The 19,603-nt window shown below is 26.6% G+C and overlaps 1 long non-coding RNA gene across 1 annotated transcript; it reads left to right on the top strand.

The window, feature by feature from the left end:
* Positions 1–4,954: 4,954 nt before the first annotated feature.
* On the top strand, positions 4,955–5,545 carry LOC109193322. The gene is made up of 2 exons (XR_002056256.1): positions 4,955–5,007; positions 5,383–5,545. It is a non-coding gene; the product is annotated as an uncharacterized LOC109193322 (long non-coding RNA).
* Positions 5,546–19,603: the final 14,058 nt, after the last annotated feature.

Here is a 19,603-nt window from a genome sequence, read left to right as displayed (position 1 = left end):
CGGGAAGTTATAACTGCCAGGAAGTTACTTTATATAAAGGCTTAGGAAGACAGAGAAGGGGGCAGTCTCAAATATAAACATCTCTTATACATACTCTTTCTCTCAACTAATTCCATGGCTATGGCCATCTATGTACATGTACTACTCCTACAACCTAGTGGATTTCGGCTTGGCTTAGCCCAAAAAGGCTCGTGGTTTTCACCGTATTGGTTTCCACGTTAAATATCTTTGTGTCCTGCATATTTATTTCTTATTATAACGTGCGAAAGTAGATTTTTAAGGAAATGTAATTATATAGAAAATGTATTTGCAACGTCAAACGACACAAACATACATATAAAAAGCGGCAATCCTAAAAATGAATTATTTGTTATTGTATGGTAGAATTGAGTTTATAGGATCAAAAAAAGGCTTTTCGTAGAGTTTGCTTTTTCATGCTTCTTGCTGTCATTGGTCTCTCTATTGCGTCTAACATAGGTATCAATATGTTCTCTCATCTCTTAAATTTTCAATAAAAGATTTATTTATATGCTATATGGTAACAAATTATTGTCCCTATAACTTTATCCTAATTTTATTTGGTCAATTCGCTAATATTAAATGAATATAATTAGTAATTTTGTAATAATTATTTGGAGATATTTTTCTAATTTGGAATAATCTCCACATTTATTATAACGTGCGAAAGTAAGTTTTTAAGGAAATGTAATTGTATAGAGAACGTATTTGCAATGTCAAACGACACAAACACACATATAAAAAGCAACAATTCACTAAGTGGTTTGTAGTCCACTGGTATTGGGTTGTTCTCCTAAGTGAGAGGTGTAAGGTTTGAACTTCAGTTGAGGCAAATAGTCGTATGTATATGTAAGGTATCCCCATTCTTTATAATAATAATAATAATAAAATAAAAAAAATAAAAAAAAAAAGGCATTCCTGAAAATTCTTTCATGCTTCTTGCTGTCATTGGTCTCTGTATTGCGTCTAACATAGGTTTCAATAAAAATGCCATCCGGTTTTGACTTGATAGATTTTTTTGTTTTTGGTTTCCTGATCTGATCTGATCTGTGCGGCAAGATAGCAGTGGCTGATGAGTCTTGCATTGATACGTGCGATGAGGTGATCCTTTGCTCATCAAATATACTATTAATCATTTTGGCTTACAAAACCTTTATTTGCTATATGATGGAGATATGCCAAATCATTTTGGCTCACTAAACATGCATCATCGTTTCAGTCTAAATATGCATATTAGCATATATAGATAATAATAAAAATCTAAACATGCATCGTTTGGAAATAATACGCATTATTTTTTCATTCAAATTTTATCTTATTTATTGACGGACAAATTCCTTATAACTTAGGTTCCTTTAGAAATTTTATACAAAGGATTCAACAAAACTTGCAAAATGCAAAACATATGTGAAAAATAATGCACATATATATATATATATATATATATATATATATATATATATATATATATATATATATATATATATATATAACGGAAAGACATTGCATGTAAAGAAATAGAGCATCTTAAAATAAAAAAAAATACTATGAACAATATATTATTAAATTAGTATTTTATATGCGCGATACGGAAAAATATATGTTCAATATTAACACTCAATGTTAAAATCTTAATAATATTAAAATATTTTTTTAAAATAATACAATATATATATATATATATATATATATATATATATATATATATATATATATATATATATATACTAGTATTGTCCCGTGCGATGCACGGTTAAGTATTGAAGATTTGTTTGTAGTATTTTAATTAACCAAAATGAATTTATTTATTAGACACCCAATGCATTAAAAGTATTTGATGTATAAAAAAAAAAATTGTCATTGTATATTATGTAAATAACAAAATATTACACATTATTAAACACTTCATGGTAAATAACGTTAGTAGTTGACGTACTAACATTGTTCGAATCACTACAAATTAGAATTTTCAATCGGTCTGGATTGCTCACTCTCTAAGCAACAACGTATAATTGACTATGAACAAAATCGATTTCGTTAAAAGTAAGCTAAAGTGTGATAGTGTTAGCCTATTACAGTGGTATAAGTTTTTGGTTTCGAATATTCCTAATTGTAGATGATCCATTGTTTGATGACACATGATATATGTTGCGAATTGATGAACTAATTAATGTGCGTTCTACAAATGATGATATAAAAAAAAAAAAAAAAAATTAACAACACAGTATAAAAAAATAACATTACAAAAAAAAAAAAAAAAAAAGACTTTAAGCCTAACCATGAGAAACTACATTCAAAGGGGTAGACTGTGATGTGTGAAATACACCGTAAACATGATTTCGTGTTGTATTACAGTCTGTCTATAATGGAATTTGTAAAAAAAAATTGGTTTGAATATTTTTTTAAATAAATTATTACTAAGATATACATACACGGGTAATGCATACTAACTTTCATCCTTCTATATAAATTATTATTAAGCTATACATACACGTGTACTGCATGCATACTACACTATCTAACAATCTTACAATTATATATATACTAGTTTTTTACGCGCATTGCGCGATTGAGATAATGTCCAATATTTTTTTTTTAAATAAGTACTTTAAAGTATATTAAGACAAGATTATATTGAAATTGTTCATGCATAGATAATTGAAGGTTGAATTTGCGTATTTAAATAGGTAATTCTTCTCCCAAAGGTTGAGTCCCCTACCCCAAGGGCCCCCCACACTCTGACCCGACAGAGCATTGTAGGAAGTTGTAAATCACGGTGACTCAATGGTTCAGCAGACAGGACCAAATGCCGGTGCGAACAAGGAATCTGCCCACTTTGGACATAATTCCCGCACTGCCGCCGCCGAGGTTCAAACCTTGGTCTTTTCTCCCAAATACTGCCCACTAAACCATTGAGCTAAGCCCGTGTGGGTTAAATAGGTAATTCTAAGTTTACAAATGCAAGATAATATAGTCAAGATTGATTATAATTGTCAATAAAATAATTGTATAGGTATGGTTGAAACCAAATACGGGACATAAGGGAGAACAAAAAAAAATTAGGGCATAAAATATTAAATATATACTAATATTGTTTGAGGAGATTTCGACATTAGGATTTGTGGTTAAGTTCTATTAAGACTTTAATATTAGAATTATATTAATGGTGTAATTATAATTCTATATTAGACGTTAATATTATAATTAGACTAACGATGAATTAACGGTATTTAACGGAAAAGTTAAATGGATAATCATATAATTAAGGATAAATTAGAAAAAAATTTTAAAAAATTAAAACCTGAACAATTTGAACCATTCATTTGATTTAATAATTTGGCGGTCATTTTTTCTACCCAATGTTAATAATTAAATAAATTCGTTGGTCAAATCCGCTAATATAATCCGCGCGCTAACTGTTGATTGTCAAACAAGGACATTGCAAGGTAGTTCTCACTTCAATTTGTTGTGTGATTTGAATACTCTCTTTGTCACAAAATCTCTCAAGTAGTTAATATGGTTGGCTTTATTAATTATATATTTTTTTAATTTTTCATGGTATTAATAAAATACTTGGTAAATAAATATATAGCATTATTTTGTATTATAACTTTGATATTTAATTAGAAAAATAGTGCACAAAAAAGATAATAAACAATGTAGTGAATATAATCAATTGATGAATTTGAATGTAAAAATTTTTACATTTGAGAAAAATAAAGACAATATAACTAATGAAAATATTTCTCTTAATTAATTTATTGATAATGAATAATTTTTTTCACTGAATTAAGACATTGTAAGGACAATGTAGCGAATATAATCAATTAATAAATTTGAATATAAAGAATTTTTTATATTGTAAAAAAATAAAGACAATATAACTAATACAATTATTTCTCTTATTTAATTTATTGATAATGAATAATTTTTTTTTGAATAAAGACATTGTGGACACATAATTCTAAATTAAATAAATGCATATCTATAATTTTTTGTTGTAGCTACTAAATTATTATTTATAAATTTAATAAGAGTAAAATAGAGTACTAATTATGCCAACTTTGATTGGGATGAGATTCGAACCTAAGACTTTTTTTTTTTATTGAAATCAATGAGTAAGTTAACGGTGAACTAACGGCAATTCTTAAAATTTTAACGGAATTAGTAACGGTGTGTGGGTATCTTAGGAAATTTTAGTGTAAAATTTAAATCTTATCAATCTTTTAATCAATCTGAGCCATTCATTTGATTAAAATCTGTGACCGCCATTTTTTCTACCCATTATAGACATAACTCTCTTGGGCTCTTATTAGTATATATATATATATATATATATATATATATATATATATATATAGTAGAAGTAGATATATACACATACACACACACATTAGAATTATCGTAGAAGTAGATATATACACATACACACACACACACATTAGAATTATCTAGAAGAGGAAGTGCTACCTAACTTTCTTAATCATCTTCCTCCCCCTCCACTGCTTGCTTTTACAGATAAGGTCGCATCTTCGGCGTTTCTCATTCCTCTCGACTTAATTAGCTTATGTATTTTAGATATATATATATATATATATATATATATATATATATATATATATATATATATATATTGAGTGTAAACTCCTTGTTTATCTCATTGAGTGTAAACTCTAAAATTTGGTTTAATTTTGATATTCTTAGTGCTGAGTTTTCGAATACATTCATGTTTGATCCAGAAGCAGATCTGGAGATTTCACTGCAAAGTATCGTTGTTTCCACACTTCCAAGCAAGGATTTATATTTGTCTAATTATTGGCAAAAAGCATCGTAGGTTGATAAATTTATGATGATTGGCTAAGTTAATTAGATACTTTATAATAGGATGATACTGTTTTGCATCTGGAAAAACTTTATATGAGGATAACTATTAATTGTTGATAATATTTACTCGTCAGATGGAGTAAATCTTGGAAACACGGATAAATCGTAAGCCATTTCTTAAACCCTTTTCTTTGTTAAATTTTCTTTTTAATTGAATTATTATTTTCTTGTGTTCTCTCTGTTTGGGTGATCATGTTTTTTCAAAATTTTCTTGTGTTCTCTCTCTTTTCAAAATTTGTAGTAGTTTCAATTTTTCTTGAAAACGGGCTCAGTACATTCTATTTTGTAGGCTCAACTAAACCCAAACCCAAAATCCGCCAGCCCAAAAGAAATTAACCCATTTGACCCCCCCATATATAAATACATAGCACCAAACCCTTATCTCTGATTCCCGTCCTTTCGTCTTCTTCATTCTTTCTACACAATTGTTTTAGTGATTTTCACTAATTTGGTTATTTTTTGGTTCATTTGTGTTTAAAGGTTCCAGTTTCGAAAGATGATAACTTTAGAAGTAACTGGCGAGGAATTCTCCATTGCACACGCTGGTGAAAGTATTTTAACGGTAAGTCACAGTCGACATTTTTATCTTCGGATCTGGTTTCTCAGTCGTTACCTCGGCTGTACACAACGAAAGTACAACACTGAAAAAACACCAATCTTCAAAAGAATATAATAAGTTTATTTCTCAATTTACTAAGTTTTTCTATTCAATCTATATGCTTGTAAATAATGTCTTTTTTGTACAGAGGCATATATATATATATATATATATATATATATATATATATATATATATATATATATATATATGAGTTAATACTATCTGAGGTCCTCCGAGTATAGTGGTTTTGCCACGTTTAGTCCTAAACTTCCAAATGGACCATTTATGGTCCTTCGACTTTCAAATTTAACCATCCGTAATTCAAGTTAACCACCTATGGTCCTTCAAGTTTCAAAATTTAACCAGTCGTGGTCCTCTTAAAATGACCATTGTTGGTTAAAATTTAATAGTTGAAGGACCGTGGGTAGTTAACTTGGACCACGGATGGTTAAATTTGAAAGTCGAAGACCACATATGGTCAATTTGAAAGTTTAGGACTAAACGTGGCAAAACCACTATACTCGGAGGACCTCGGATGGTATTATCTCATATATATATATATATATATATATATATATATATATATATATATATATATATATATATATATATATCAGTTAGGGTTATTCGTGCATTATTTAAAAAATCAATACATTACAAAATCAGTTTTTGATATTTCCAATGTGCTCTTCGTTGTCATATTACATTTTTGATTTTATAATGTGTTAAATAGATTTTTAAACTCCACTTTGAAATCTGAAATGTGAATGTACAGTTCACAACCACAAAATAATTAATGAAATATAGATAAAGAATCAATACATATTCGTTTCTACAAAATACCTTGGTCCACAAAGGAATTGAAAGAGAGGCACAACTGTAGTTCTTTGAGCACACTGGACCAAGGTATTGAAAGAGAGGCACAACTGTAGTTCTTTGAGCACACTTCACAATCTCTACATTACGTCTGCCTCTTTCCATAATTCTTTTCTTTTATTGATTTTTTTTTTCAGGCATGACACGAATCGTTCTTCTACAGCTTTAGCTCTGAGCAATTTTTTTCTGTGTGGTGGCTATTTTTCGAATTGTCAGGGCTTATTTATAGTATTATAGAAGCAATGTATATTTAATCTTGGTATTTACACTTGTAATTATGAAGTATACGAAGAGACAACTTGTTATATGCAAATATCCTCAATTATGTGTAATCAAAATAAATAAATGCAAATATCCTCAATTATGTGTAATCAAAATAAATAAATGTTGTGCCTATGCGGATTCCCAATAATAATCAGTTCAGTTTTTTGTTTGGGCATGTGCTGGCTGGAATTGGCGGGAAATATGGCTGAAATTGGCGGGAACTATGGATTCTGCTTTATTATAATAGAAGATATAGGGAAGGGTTCAGGTGCGGGTGATACTTCCCATGCGATTGGACGCACCTTAAACATTAACATGGCGCACCTTAAGTATACAAATCATCATGCAACTTAAGCACACAAACAAAGCACCTTAAGAACATAAATCACTCACATTAAGTACATAAACCACGCGCCTTAAACACAAAACAAAGCACATTAAGCACGAAATCCACGCACTTAAGATTTTAAAATGGCTCACATTAAACACAAATTCACACACATTAAGCATAAAGTCCACGCACATTAAACACAAACCTCACACACATTAAGCATTAAACTGACGCACTTTAAGTATTAACCCACACACCTTAAGTTTCAACAACTACTGACATTAATCACTAACCCCACGCACCTTAAGCATAAACCTCACGCACATTAAGCGCAAACCCAACGCACCTTAAGCAAAAACCTCACGCACCTTCACTACTAAAAATTATGAAATTTCCGACCCCTCAAAGTGATCTTAAACCAAGTCGAAAGCTTTGTTTCGACCACTTTTGGTATCCGGAAAAACCTTTGTTGCTATTTCCGACCACTTTTTGGTTTCAACTTGATTTAAGATTACTTTCAGGTGGTCGGAAATTCCATAATTTCCATTAGTGCTTAAGTTTCAACAACTAATGAAATAAATCACTAACCTCACGCACCTCATGCACAACCCTCACGCACCTTAAGCACAAACCACACACACCTTACGCACAAACCACACGCTAACCACAAAAATTACCAAAATGACACTGCGATTTTTAATTTAATTTTGGTAATCTAAACGTTGCTTTAAGCAAAATCTATGGTTCTCCTTTCACCGTACAACCGCACCTGACACCCTCAACTGCACGTGAACGCCTTTATATATATATATATATATATATATATATATATATATATATATATATATATATTAAAATTATAGTTGATAATTTGAGTAATTTGAGTAATAATTATAGTACTAAACTAGTAATTCACCCGCGCGATGCACGGAAAAAATTATGTTGTTATAAATATAAATAAAAAATAGAAAAACTAAAATATTTTAAATTATTTAATATAATAATATTTTTGAGCTTCCATTGGTCAAGTATTTATTATTTTTATAGAATACAAAATTAAAATTAAAATTAAAATTTTGTATGGTTAATATAATCTCTAATTATGTCCATATTCAAATAAACTTATAGAGATAATTTACATAATTACATTAATTTATTTTTAATTGTATTTCATCTATATTATAATTTTCACAATACAAATAATAACTAAGATAATTACATTTGGAAAGCAAATTTTAAATTTTGTATGTGTAAATTTAAACTCTAATTGAACACATTTTTTTATATGATTATATAATATATAGCTATTTTAATTTTCAAAAGTATATTTTTTATATGATTATATAATATATAGCTATTTTATTTTTTAAATGTTGTGTTTTTTTTATAATAAAAGATGTTGTGGCATTTATTGTAACATTAATTATTTCTCAAACCTTATAGCTTTATTATATAAAGGATTGATCAAATTATGAAATATTATTTTTTTTTTATGTAATCAATCATATATTAATTAATACTAGTACAATATCACGCATTAAACAATTGGGTAAACACCCAATAAGTGAAAAAATAATAATAAAATAATAAATAAAAGGGAAATGAAAAAAAAATTAGTACATCATCAACAACAAAACTTGATTTACCAGTTTTACCCTTCATTTTAACACCCACTTAACTCCAAAACTAACGGATCACCATCTTGACTTAAAATTTAATAGGCAGAGGACCACTTTTGGTCTAATTAAAAGTCAAGGAACCAATTTGAGAAAAGAACATAGTCGGAGGACCATTGGAAATTAACTCAAAGGAAAATCAAACTTATTTCATATACTAGTATTTTCACATGTGGTTGCACGAAATGGATTTGTTATAATATTTTAACAATATTTGGATCGATATACAATTATATAAATTATAACAACGAATATTATATAGTGCAATTGATGAAATGTGTTGGATCGATTATGTTTTCTGATGTTATCCTTACTTGAATTCGAGCAAATAATTGCCTAATTACCCGTGCAATGCACGAATAAAATTTTTGTTATATATTTAGATAATAAAATTAAAGATAGAAATTATAAACAATTCTAATATTTGAAAGTGTACATTTATTTGATTATAAAATAGTGCACAAGTATTACTCAATTAATTGAATAATATATGACTCGTTTGTTTGCAATTATCTTTAAAAAATCAATATGCAATATGATTTATGTAGTCATATTATTATTAAAAAAATTCGATAGGTCACGTTGCTTGACCATTCCTTTGTTGTTTAGTGGAAGCAAATGATTTACAGGTAAGGAATTTTTCAAAAGCTTAGATTTTTCCCTCAACTGTTTAGGAAAATAAGTTTGGGTTGGACTTAGGAAAATATTCATCACTCAAAATAAAATGGGGATCTACTAAAATTACATTTTTGGCTCATTAAATCAATTACATTTTATTCTTCACATCATTAATAAGAATAAGTTTACAAATTGTAACTACAAACTACTAAGTAATTTTTTTAAATTTGAAACAAATAAAAAGTTGGAATTTTAAAATATTTTAATGTAGTAATTATTAATTAGTATTCTAGCCAAGTCCTTGTGGTTTAATGGCACCCGGGTTGGATTCCCATATGGGAAGTTGTGAGTTCGCGTCTCTGTGGAGATATTATTGGCTCTTTGTACTTCAGTAGGTTTAGAAAGTAGTTATGAACATATTCTCACTTTTTTTACAAGATGATCATGTTCTCATTTGATCCTGCCTCACTTTAAAACGTTTGTCAAAATTAATTAATGTTTATGGACATATGAATATAATTTAACATGTAACATATTTAAAGGCTTAATTTAGACATGTAATATATAATTAATTTCATATATAATAGACGATGCAAGCCGATGAGCCACTGTCTTCGCCCCATCTTCTAACAGCATTTTATGAAATTTATATAGCAAAAATATTTTTTATGGTTCTATTTTTTTATTTAAAAAAAAATTAGGTGTAAATCACGAAGTGTTTCGGGTTTTTCTTTGTTTGTATTAATGTTTAAACCCACCCGACTAATCCCCGTTCACTTTGGGAGACATGGGAGGTGGCTCAAGGAGAATTGTCACATGTTGGAAAGAAATTCAGGTTATTCCAAAGATTGTCCACACAAAGAAGCTTCTTTGCCACTTCAGCTACCCCTTTGGATTTTGATTATATTTTAAAATTGATTCTTATACATATGAACAAAATTATATATGATTATATGCCTAATTTAGTAAATTAAATTTTAAAAAGTTTACCTTCAAAATCATATTTTATATGGTTATATCATTAATCGATTTCCAAAGAAGTTTCCATATGTGGTTATTTATGCCCAATTGACTCCGAAAAGATTTTATGTATAAACATTTTTTCTTTTTCTATCAACTTTTGAAATTTAGATTGACAGGATAATTGGACAAGGAAATAGACCTGAGCCGAAACATTCTTGGTCTAGCATATGTTCAATTTTTAGTGACTATATTTTAACCATTTAAACTCTATAATTTTGTTTAGGAATATAACATGACAATGATGAAATTGCACAATAGTTACTAAGTGACTAGCTATGGTGTGATTAGAAAATAAGTTCAAAGGTAGCATATTTAGATAAATAAGATTTTAAAATATTTGGCTTTGAGGAAGAAATCAAATAAAATGCAAATTATATTTAAAGTATATTTCATTCAAAAAAAAAAATATTTAAAGTATATTTCGAATTAACAATATATATATATATATATATATATATATATATATATATATATATATATATATATACTAGTTTTTTACGCGCATTGCGCGATTGGGATAATGCCCAATGTTTTTTTTTTTAAAGAAGTACTTTAAAGTATATTAAGGCAAGATTATATTGAAATTATTCATGTATAGATAATTGAAGGTTGAATTTGCGTATTTAAATAGGTAATTCTTCTCCCAAAGGTTGAGTCCCCAACCCCAAGGGCCCCCCACACTCTGACCCGACAGAGCATTGTGGAAGTTGTAAATCACGGTGACTCAATGGTTCAGCAGACAGGACCAAATGCCGGTGCGAAAAAGGAATCTGCCCACTTTGGACATAATTCCCGCACTGCCGCCACCGAGGTTCAAACCTTGGTCTCTTCTCCCAAATACTGCCCACTAAACCATAGAGCTAAACCCGTGCGGGTTAAATAGGTAATTCTAAGTTTACAAATGCAAGATAATATAGTCAAGATTGATTATAATTGTCAATAAAATAATTGTATAGGTATGGTTGAAACCAAATACGGGACATAAGGGAGAACAAAAAAAAATTAGGGCATAAAATATTAAATATATACTAATATTGTTTGAGGAGATTTCGACATTAGGATTTGTGGTTAAGTTCTATTAAGACTTTAATATTAGAATTATATTAATGGTGTAATTATAATTCTATATTAGACGTTAATATTATAATTAGACTAACGATGAATTAACGGTATTTAACGGAAAAGTTAAATGGATAATCATATAATTAAGGATAAATTAGAAAAAAATTTTAAAAAATTAAAACCTGAACAATTTGAACCATTCATTTGATTTAATAATTTGGCGGTCATTTTTTCTACCCAATGTTAATAATTAAATAAATTCGTTGGTCAAATCCGCTAATATAATCCGCGCGCTAACTGTTGATTGTCAAACAAGGACATTGCAAGGTAGTTCTCACTTCAATTTGTTGTGTGATTTGAATACTCTCTTTGTCACAAAATCTCTCAAGTAGTTAATATGGTTGGCTTTATTAATTATATTTTTTTTTAATTTTTTCATGGTATTAATAAAATACTTGGTAAATAAATATATAGCATTATTTTGTATTATAACTTTGATATTTAATTAGAAAAATAGTGCACAAAAAAGATAATAGACAATGTAGTGAAAATAATCAATTGATGAATTTGAATGTAAAAATTTTTACATTTGAGAAAAATAAAGACAATATAACTAATGAAAATATTTCTCTTAATTAATTTATTGATAATGAATAATTTTTTTTTATTGCATTAAGACATTGTAAGGACAATGTAGCAAATATAATCAATTAATAAATTTGAATATAAAGAATTTTTATATTGTAGAAAAATAAAGACAATATAACTAATACAATTATTTCTCTTATTTAATTTATTGATAATGAATAATTTTTTTTGAATAAAGGCATTGTGGACACATAATTCTAAATTAAAGAAATGCATATCTATAATTTTTTGTTGTATCTACTAAATTATTATTTATATATATAATTTAATAAGAGTAAAATAGAGTACTAATTATGCCAACTTTGATTGGGATGAGGTTCGAACCTAAGGCCTTTTTTTTTTTTTATTGAAATTGATGAGTAAGTTAACGGTGAACTAACGGCAATTCTTAAAATTTTAACGGAATTAGTAACGGTGTGTGGGTATTTTAGAAAATTTTAGTGTAAAATTTAAATCTTATCAATCTTTTAATCAATCTGAGCCATTCATTTGATTAAAATCTGTGACCGCCATTTTTTCTACCCATTATAGACCTAACTCTCTTGGGCTCTTATTAGTATACTAGTATTTTTTATGCGCGATACGCAAAAAATAGGTGCCCAATATTAATACGTTATATTAAAATTTTAAATTTATTTAAATTTTAGATATTTAAATTATTCTAAATAATAATAATAATAATAATAATAATAATAATAATAATAATAATAATAATAATAATAATAATAATGTAAATCATTTTTAGAAATTTGATATTTATATTTATGTAATAATTAACATATTACTCAAATATTTAATTAGTATATATTATTATTAATGAAGAAGATAAGAAAATATATGGTGAATGCATGTGCATGGTAACAATAGTGGAAAAGATAACGGAAGTTATAACGGTAGGGATATGTTTGTCCAAAATATTTTAATGTACAACCTTTATAGCATAATGTACAAAAAAAAAAAACTTAACGAAAAAAACGGACATAAATCGGGGATATATATATATATATATATATATATATATATATATATATATATATATATATATATATACACAAGTATTTTACGCGCATTGCGCGATTGAGATAATGCCCAATATTTTTTTAAATAAGTATTTTAAAGTATATCAATGCAAGATTATATTGGAATTGTTTATGCATAGATAATTGAATGTTAAATTTGTGTATTTAAATAGGCAATTCTAAATTTACAAATGCAAGATAATATAGTTAAGATTGATTATAGTTGTCAATAAAATAATTGTATAGGTATGGTTGAAACCAAATACAAGACATAAGGGAGATAAAATAAAAATTAGGGCATAAATTATTAAATACTCAGTATATACTAATATTGAAGAGCTAACTACTGATTGCCAAACAAGGACATTGCGTGATAGTTTCTCACTTCAATTTGTTGTGTGATTTGAATACTCTTTTTGTCAATAAATCTCCCAAGTAGTTAATATGATTGACTTAATTATATTTTTTATTTTTTATTTTTTTTTTTTAAAAAAAATTATTATTATTATTATTATTATTATTATTATTATTATTATTATTATTATTATTATTATTATTATTATTATTATTATTATTATTATTATTATTATATCATCATACACTTAGGTCATTTTACATGTTAATCTAAACAACTAATTTTTTCAAATATGTTTTTACCAACCATTGATATAATTCGCTGGTCAAATTCGCTAATATAATCCGCTAACGCTAACCGCTAACTGCTGATTGTCAAACAAGGATATTGCGAAGTTGTTCTCACTTCAATTTGTTGTGTGATTTAAATAGTCTCTTTGTCAACAAATCCTTCAAGTAATTAATATGATTAGCTTTATTAATTATATTTTTTAAATTTTTTCATGGTATTAATAAAATACTTGGTAAATAAATATATAGTATTATTTTGTATTATAACTTTGATATTTAATTAAAAAAAATAGTGCACAAAAAAAGGTAATAGACAATGTGTGAATATAATCAATTGATGAATTTGAATGTAAAGAATTTTTACATTGGAGAAATATAAAGACAATATAACTAATAAAATTATTTCTCTTAATTAATTTATTAATAATGAATTATTTTTTTAATAAAGACATTGGGGACAATGTAGCAAATATAATCAATTGATGAATTTGAATATAAAGAATTTTTATATTGGAGAAAAATAAATACAATATAACTAATGAAATTATTTCTCTTATTTAATTTATTGATAATGAATATTTTTTTTTGAATAAAGGCATTGTAGACACATAATTCTAAATTAAAAAATGATATGTATTATTTTTTGTTGTAGCTACTAAATTATTATTTTTAATTAATTTAATAATAGTAAAATAGAGTACTAATTATGCCAACTTTGATTGGAATGAGGTTCGAACCTAAGACCTTTAAATTCTTATTAAAATCAATGAGTAAGTTAACGGTGAACAAACAGAAATTAACGGAAAAGATAATATTTAATGGAAAAGTTAACGGAAAATCACATTCATTAAGGATAAATTAGGAAATCTTAAGGAAAAATTAAAATCTGATCAATCTGAGCCAATCATTTGATTAAAAAATTTGACCACCATTTTTTCTACCCATATATATATAGTAGATAGATTTTGTTGTAGCTACTAAATTATTATTTATATCTACAAATCTAATAAGAGCGAATAATGTTAGGCCCTTAACTGGAACAAAAAAAATGTCGGTACTAATTGTTTCTTAAAATGAATGGTTCATATTATTTTGATTTTAGTATCTTTTAATGATTTTCCTTATTTACCCTCTATTATATTATTTTCTTCCCTTAAATAACCCTAAATTCCGTTAGTTTAAACTTTAGTAACGGAATATTCCGTTAACTATTTATTATTCTTAACATACTCTTAATTTATATAAGGTCTTAGGTTCGAACCTTAATATTTCAATTATGCTTTTGCATTATTGGAATGATTTAGGTCATTATGGTATTAATATTTTTTTGTATTTTTTTTATAATGGTACAATTGTACATTACTTTACTAATATTATACTATTATTTTTTTATCGGACAATGTTCTTACATCATTGTCAGACCTGCGCGGCCTAACTACAAAGTTGTTGATCATAAATACAATTACACATGGACTCTAAAACGGTAGGATCATTTTTCAAATAATTGACAATTTTAACATCCTACTAGCTCCAATTGAACAAGTTTACACATCCAAATTTTATCAATGCATGAAAACTTCTAAAAAAATTTGTAAGTTAATTTTTACTATATCATTATATTAATATCTATTGTAACCATATATTTTAAATTATTTATTATCATCCTCTATTAACAGCAATTGTAGCAATTGTTATGGACAAACTCACAAAATAATTTGTCTCAACAAGGAATGGAAATTAAAAAAAAAAATCATTGATTTCATTATTGTTGAAGAAAAGTATGTACGACACTTTATTACTCTTATTAATTAAATAAATTAGTAGCTACAACAAAAAATAATACATATGCATTTAATTAATTTAGAATTAGATATCTATAATGCTTTATTTAAAAAAAAAGTATTCATTATAAAAAAATTTAAAAGAAATATAATTTCATTAGTTATATTATCTTTATTTTCTACAATTCAAAGATTCCTTACCTTCAAATTTATTAATTTATTATATTCACTACATTGTTCATTATCTTCTTTTTTACATTATCTTGTAATTAAATATCAAAGTTATAATACAAAACATGTTATATATATATATATATATATATATATATATATATATATATATATATATATATATATATATACCAAGTATTTTATACAAATATAATAAATATTAATATTTCGTACAATACTTTCACATGATAACCTGCGACACACATCTCACAACACATGAAACATGTAGGAAAAAAACTACCACTACTAAATATCAATATGTGTTTGTACGCTAAAGAGTTCATATTACAACTAAAATCTCAGTCATATACACAGCAAGGTAAATTTAAAACTTCCTACACCATAATCTCATTGCATGATGAATCCCTCTATGCTGCTACCAGTAACCTAATTGCACATGAAACACTACCAATAAAAAAAACAAAAAAAAAAAAAGAAACAAATAGGACATGTACTGAAGATGAAAACAATAACAATGCTACCCAAAAAAGAATTAAGAAGAATTAGAGAAATTTAAACCAAAAGTAGTATTTATTTAGACTATCGCTTTAAAACTAAGTATTTAGACTAGCGTTATTACAAAGTTACAAACATTTATTTTAGTGATAATTATAATCAATCTCTCATATATCATCTTGCATTTATAAACCTTAAATTACCGATTTAAATAAACAAATTCAACATTTATTTACATATGCATGAAAATCTCCTATATAAATATTGCATTGATATACTTTGGAATACTTATTTAAAAATAATTATTGGGCATTATCTCATTCGCACAAAGTGCGTAAAAAAACTAGTAATTTAATAAGAGTAAAATAGAGTACTAATTATGCCAACTTTGATTGGGATGAGGTTCGAACATAAGACCTTTTTTTTTTTATTGAAATTAATGAGTAAGTTAATGGTGAACTAACGACAATTTTTAAAATTTTAACGGAATTAGTAACGGTGTGTGGGTATTTTAGGAAATTTTAGTGTAAAATTTAAATCTTATCAATCTTTTAATCAATCTGAGCCATTTATTTGATTAAAATCTGTGACCGCCATTTTTTCTACCCATTATAGGCCTAACTCTCTTGGGCTCTTATTAGTATAGTAGATATATATATATATATATATATATATATATATATATATATATATATATATATATATATATATATATATATATATATATATAGAGTAAAATCCTCCTATTTCATTTTTCCGCCCAAACTTTTATAGTAAAATTCATTTGGTAACCAAATGTAAAATAGAAATTAAATAAAATCTATTAATTGATAATATTGTTTCCATATTCACGTATTAACCTAATTGGTAAATCTATTAATTGGTAATATTTTTTCCTTATATTCATTTATTCATTTATTTATATTGAGTAATTATATATAGAGATATAGATATGTATACTAACATACAACTGTTACGACTCCAATGTTTATCCTTACTCAGGATATTTCTCCATTGATGACTTGCAAAGCTATTAGACTGCAATTGGTGCGCACTTGGCCTATATGAATTCCCATATAGAAAGGGGAGTGATTCCATAAAATCTAGAGAGTGCATGTTTCACGATCAAGAGGTATTTTTTTTTCAATTTTGCTTTTTTCTACGACTCCAATGTTTATCCTTGCCTAGGATATTTCTCCATTAAAGACTTTCAGAGCTATTAGATGGTGATTGGTGTGCACCTATATGAAGTCTCATAGAGAAAGAGAGTGATTCCATAAAATCTAGAGAGTGCATATTCACGATTAAATAGTTTTTTTTTTTTTGGATTTTGTTTTTTTTTTTTTTTCTAGAACTTGTGTTGTATATGAAATTGGAAAAAAGATGCATTACAAAGCTGATTCCTATACTGCAAAAATAAATTGCAGAATAACACTTTTTTTTTAGCTCCATTGTAGGGAACTTTATGCTCATATACCAAGGGAGCATGTTGGTAAGTACTTTAAGCTTTTCAAAGAATGAAAAGTTTATGCCATTAAAAAATTTATGGTGATAAGTAATTTCTATATTTACAAAAAAATGGACTCATTATTTTGTGTTGTAATTCAACTATGCTACTTTGGTTAAAGAATTAAAAAAAATGACAACTTTCCTAGACAAATTTATTCATTGAAATCATTTTCATCTTTGAAGTCTATAGATAAACAGTTCGTTGGTAAGTTTCATTTACAATTTTAATCTACATCTGAATTCTTTTTTTTTTTTTTAAATTAACATGTTTGACGTTATTGGTAGGGTCGTTGAGATATACTCTATATTGGATAAGATTATTGTAGGGAAGCCTCCTTAACTTATTGATTTTCTAATTGTACGTGGATACAAAGTAAATTATCCAATTTTGTTATTTTATTGTATTTTGTATATGTATTTTTTATTAAGTAGTTTATTTGTTTATAGGGACAATCAGTTGAAGGCTACACTGTGAGATCAACATATACCAAGAGTTGAAACCTTTTTTTAATTCTGGCCTTGCAAATTCTATGGTTATTCTTATGCAATTGTGTAGAGTTAAGAATGATACGAAGAGTTAATCTAAACACAAGTGTTTTAATTTTTATTTATATTTGAAAGTTTTTGAATAAGGACAAGTAATGAATGCTTTTTTTTATTAGCAGGTTATGTCAAGATATGTAACTCTTGATACACAACTCATTTCCAATCCGGATTTTCAGAGTTTTGTAATTTTCTAGAAAGATAAATTTATTATGTCTTAATCATTATCATAATGTTTTTATCATTTATTTTTGTACATATTTTGTTTATGATTGTCATTTGTTTGTTTTTAGTTTATGTGTTGATTAGACCACTCTAAGAAACATTATTAATATTTATGTGATGATTGAGGTAACCAGTAGCAATAAAACATTTTTGTTTTAAATTGATGCAGTGGCATCTAATTTTCTAATCATCTTTTGCCACTCTTTAAAATGATTTATTAGTATAAATTATCAGTTTAAAATGTATTTTTTAATGTTAATAAATAAATTAGCTTAAAATAATACATTAAAATCCAAAGGATAACCAAAGTATAATATATATAAAATAAAGTCAAAGTTGTACATGTTTGCAAAGTGATGAAGCATTGTAATAGTCTCAGTACATCCAAATAAAGGCATCATTTAACAGATTATTTCATTCTTATCTCACATTAAAGGTTCAATATTGCAAATATATATAAAGTATTAGTAATAACATTGGTACTGCTAGATGTCTATATAACTAATTATTTATTGATTTAGGATCAAAGAGTGCCCTATATGATCTTAGAGCTCAAATTTTACTTCCAGATATATTATAAATAATCAACCTACATCATCAGTACTATCTTATCTTCATATGAACGAAACTAACCATCCTTATGTGTGCACTAGTTTTTCTACGCGCTTTGCGCGAATACGATAATGCCCAATATTTATTTTTAAATAAGTATTTCAAAGTATATCAATGAAATATTATATAGAAGATGTTCATGCATAGGTAAATAAATGATGAATTTACTTATTTAAATCGGTAATTTAAAGTGTATAAATGAAAGATAATATATGAGAGATTGATTATATATAACCGTCACAAAAATAAATGTTTGCAACTTTGTGATAACGCTAATCTAAGTACTAAGTCTAAAAATGATAGTCTAAATGAATACTCTTTTTGGTTTAAATTTTTCTAATTCTCTTCTGGGTTGCATTGTTATTGTTTTCATCTTCAGTACATGTCTTTTTTTTTTTTTTTAATTTATTGGTAGTGTGTCATGTACAATTGGGTTATTGGTGGTATCATAGAATGATTCATCATGCAATGAGATTATGGTGTATGAAGTTTTAGATTTGTCTTGTTGTGTAGATGACTGGAATCTTAGTTGTGCTATGAACTCTTTATCTTACAAGCACATGTTGATATTTGGTAGTGGT

The sequence above is a fragment of the Ipomoea nil genome, unplaced genomic scaffold (assembly GCF_001879475.1).
Source record: "Ipomoea nil cultivar Tokyo-kokei standard unplaced genomic scaffold, Asagao_1.1 scaffold1868, whole genome shotgun sequence".
Taxonomy (NCBI): Eukaryota; Viridiplantae; Streptophyta; class Magnoliopsida; order Solanales; family Convolvulaceae; genus Ipomoea; species Ipomoea nil.
The sequence above is the reverse complement of the archived record's forward strand: the minus strand, read 5'-3'. Positions and strand labels throughout refer to the sequence as shown.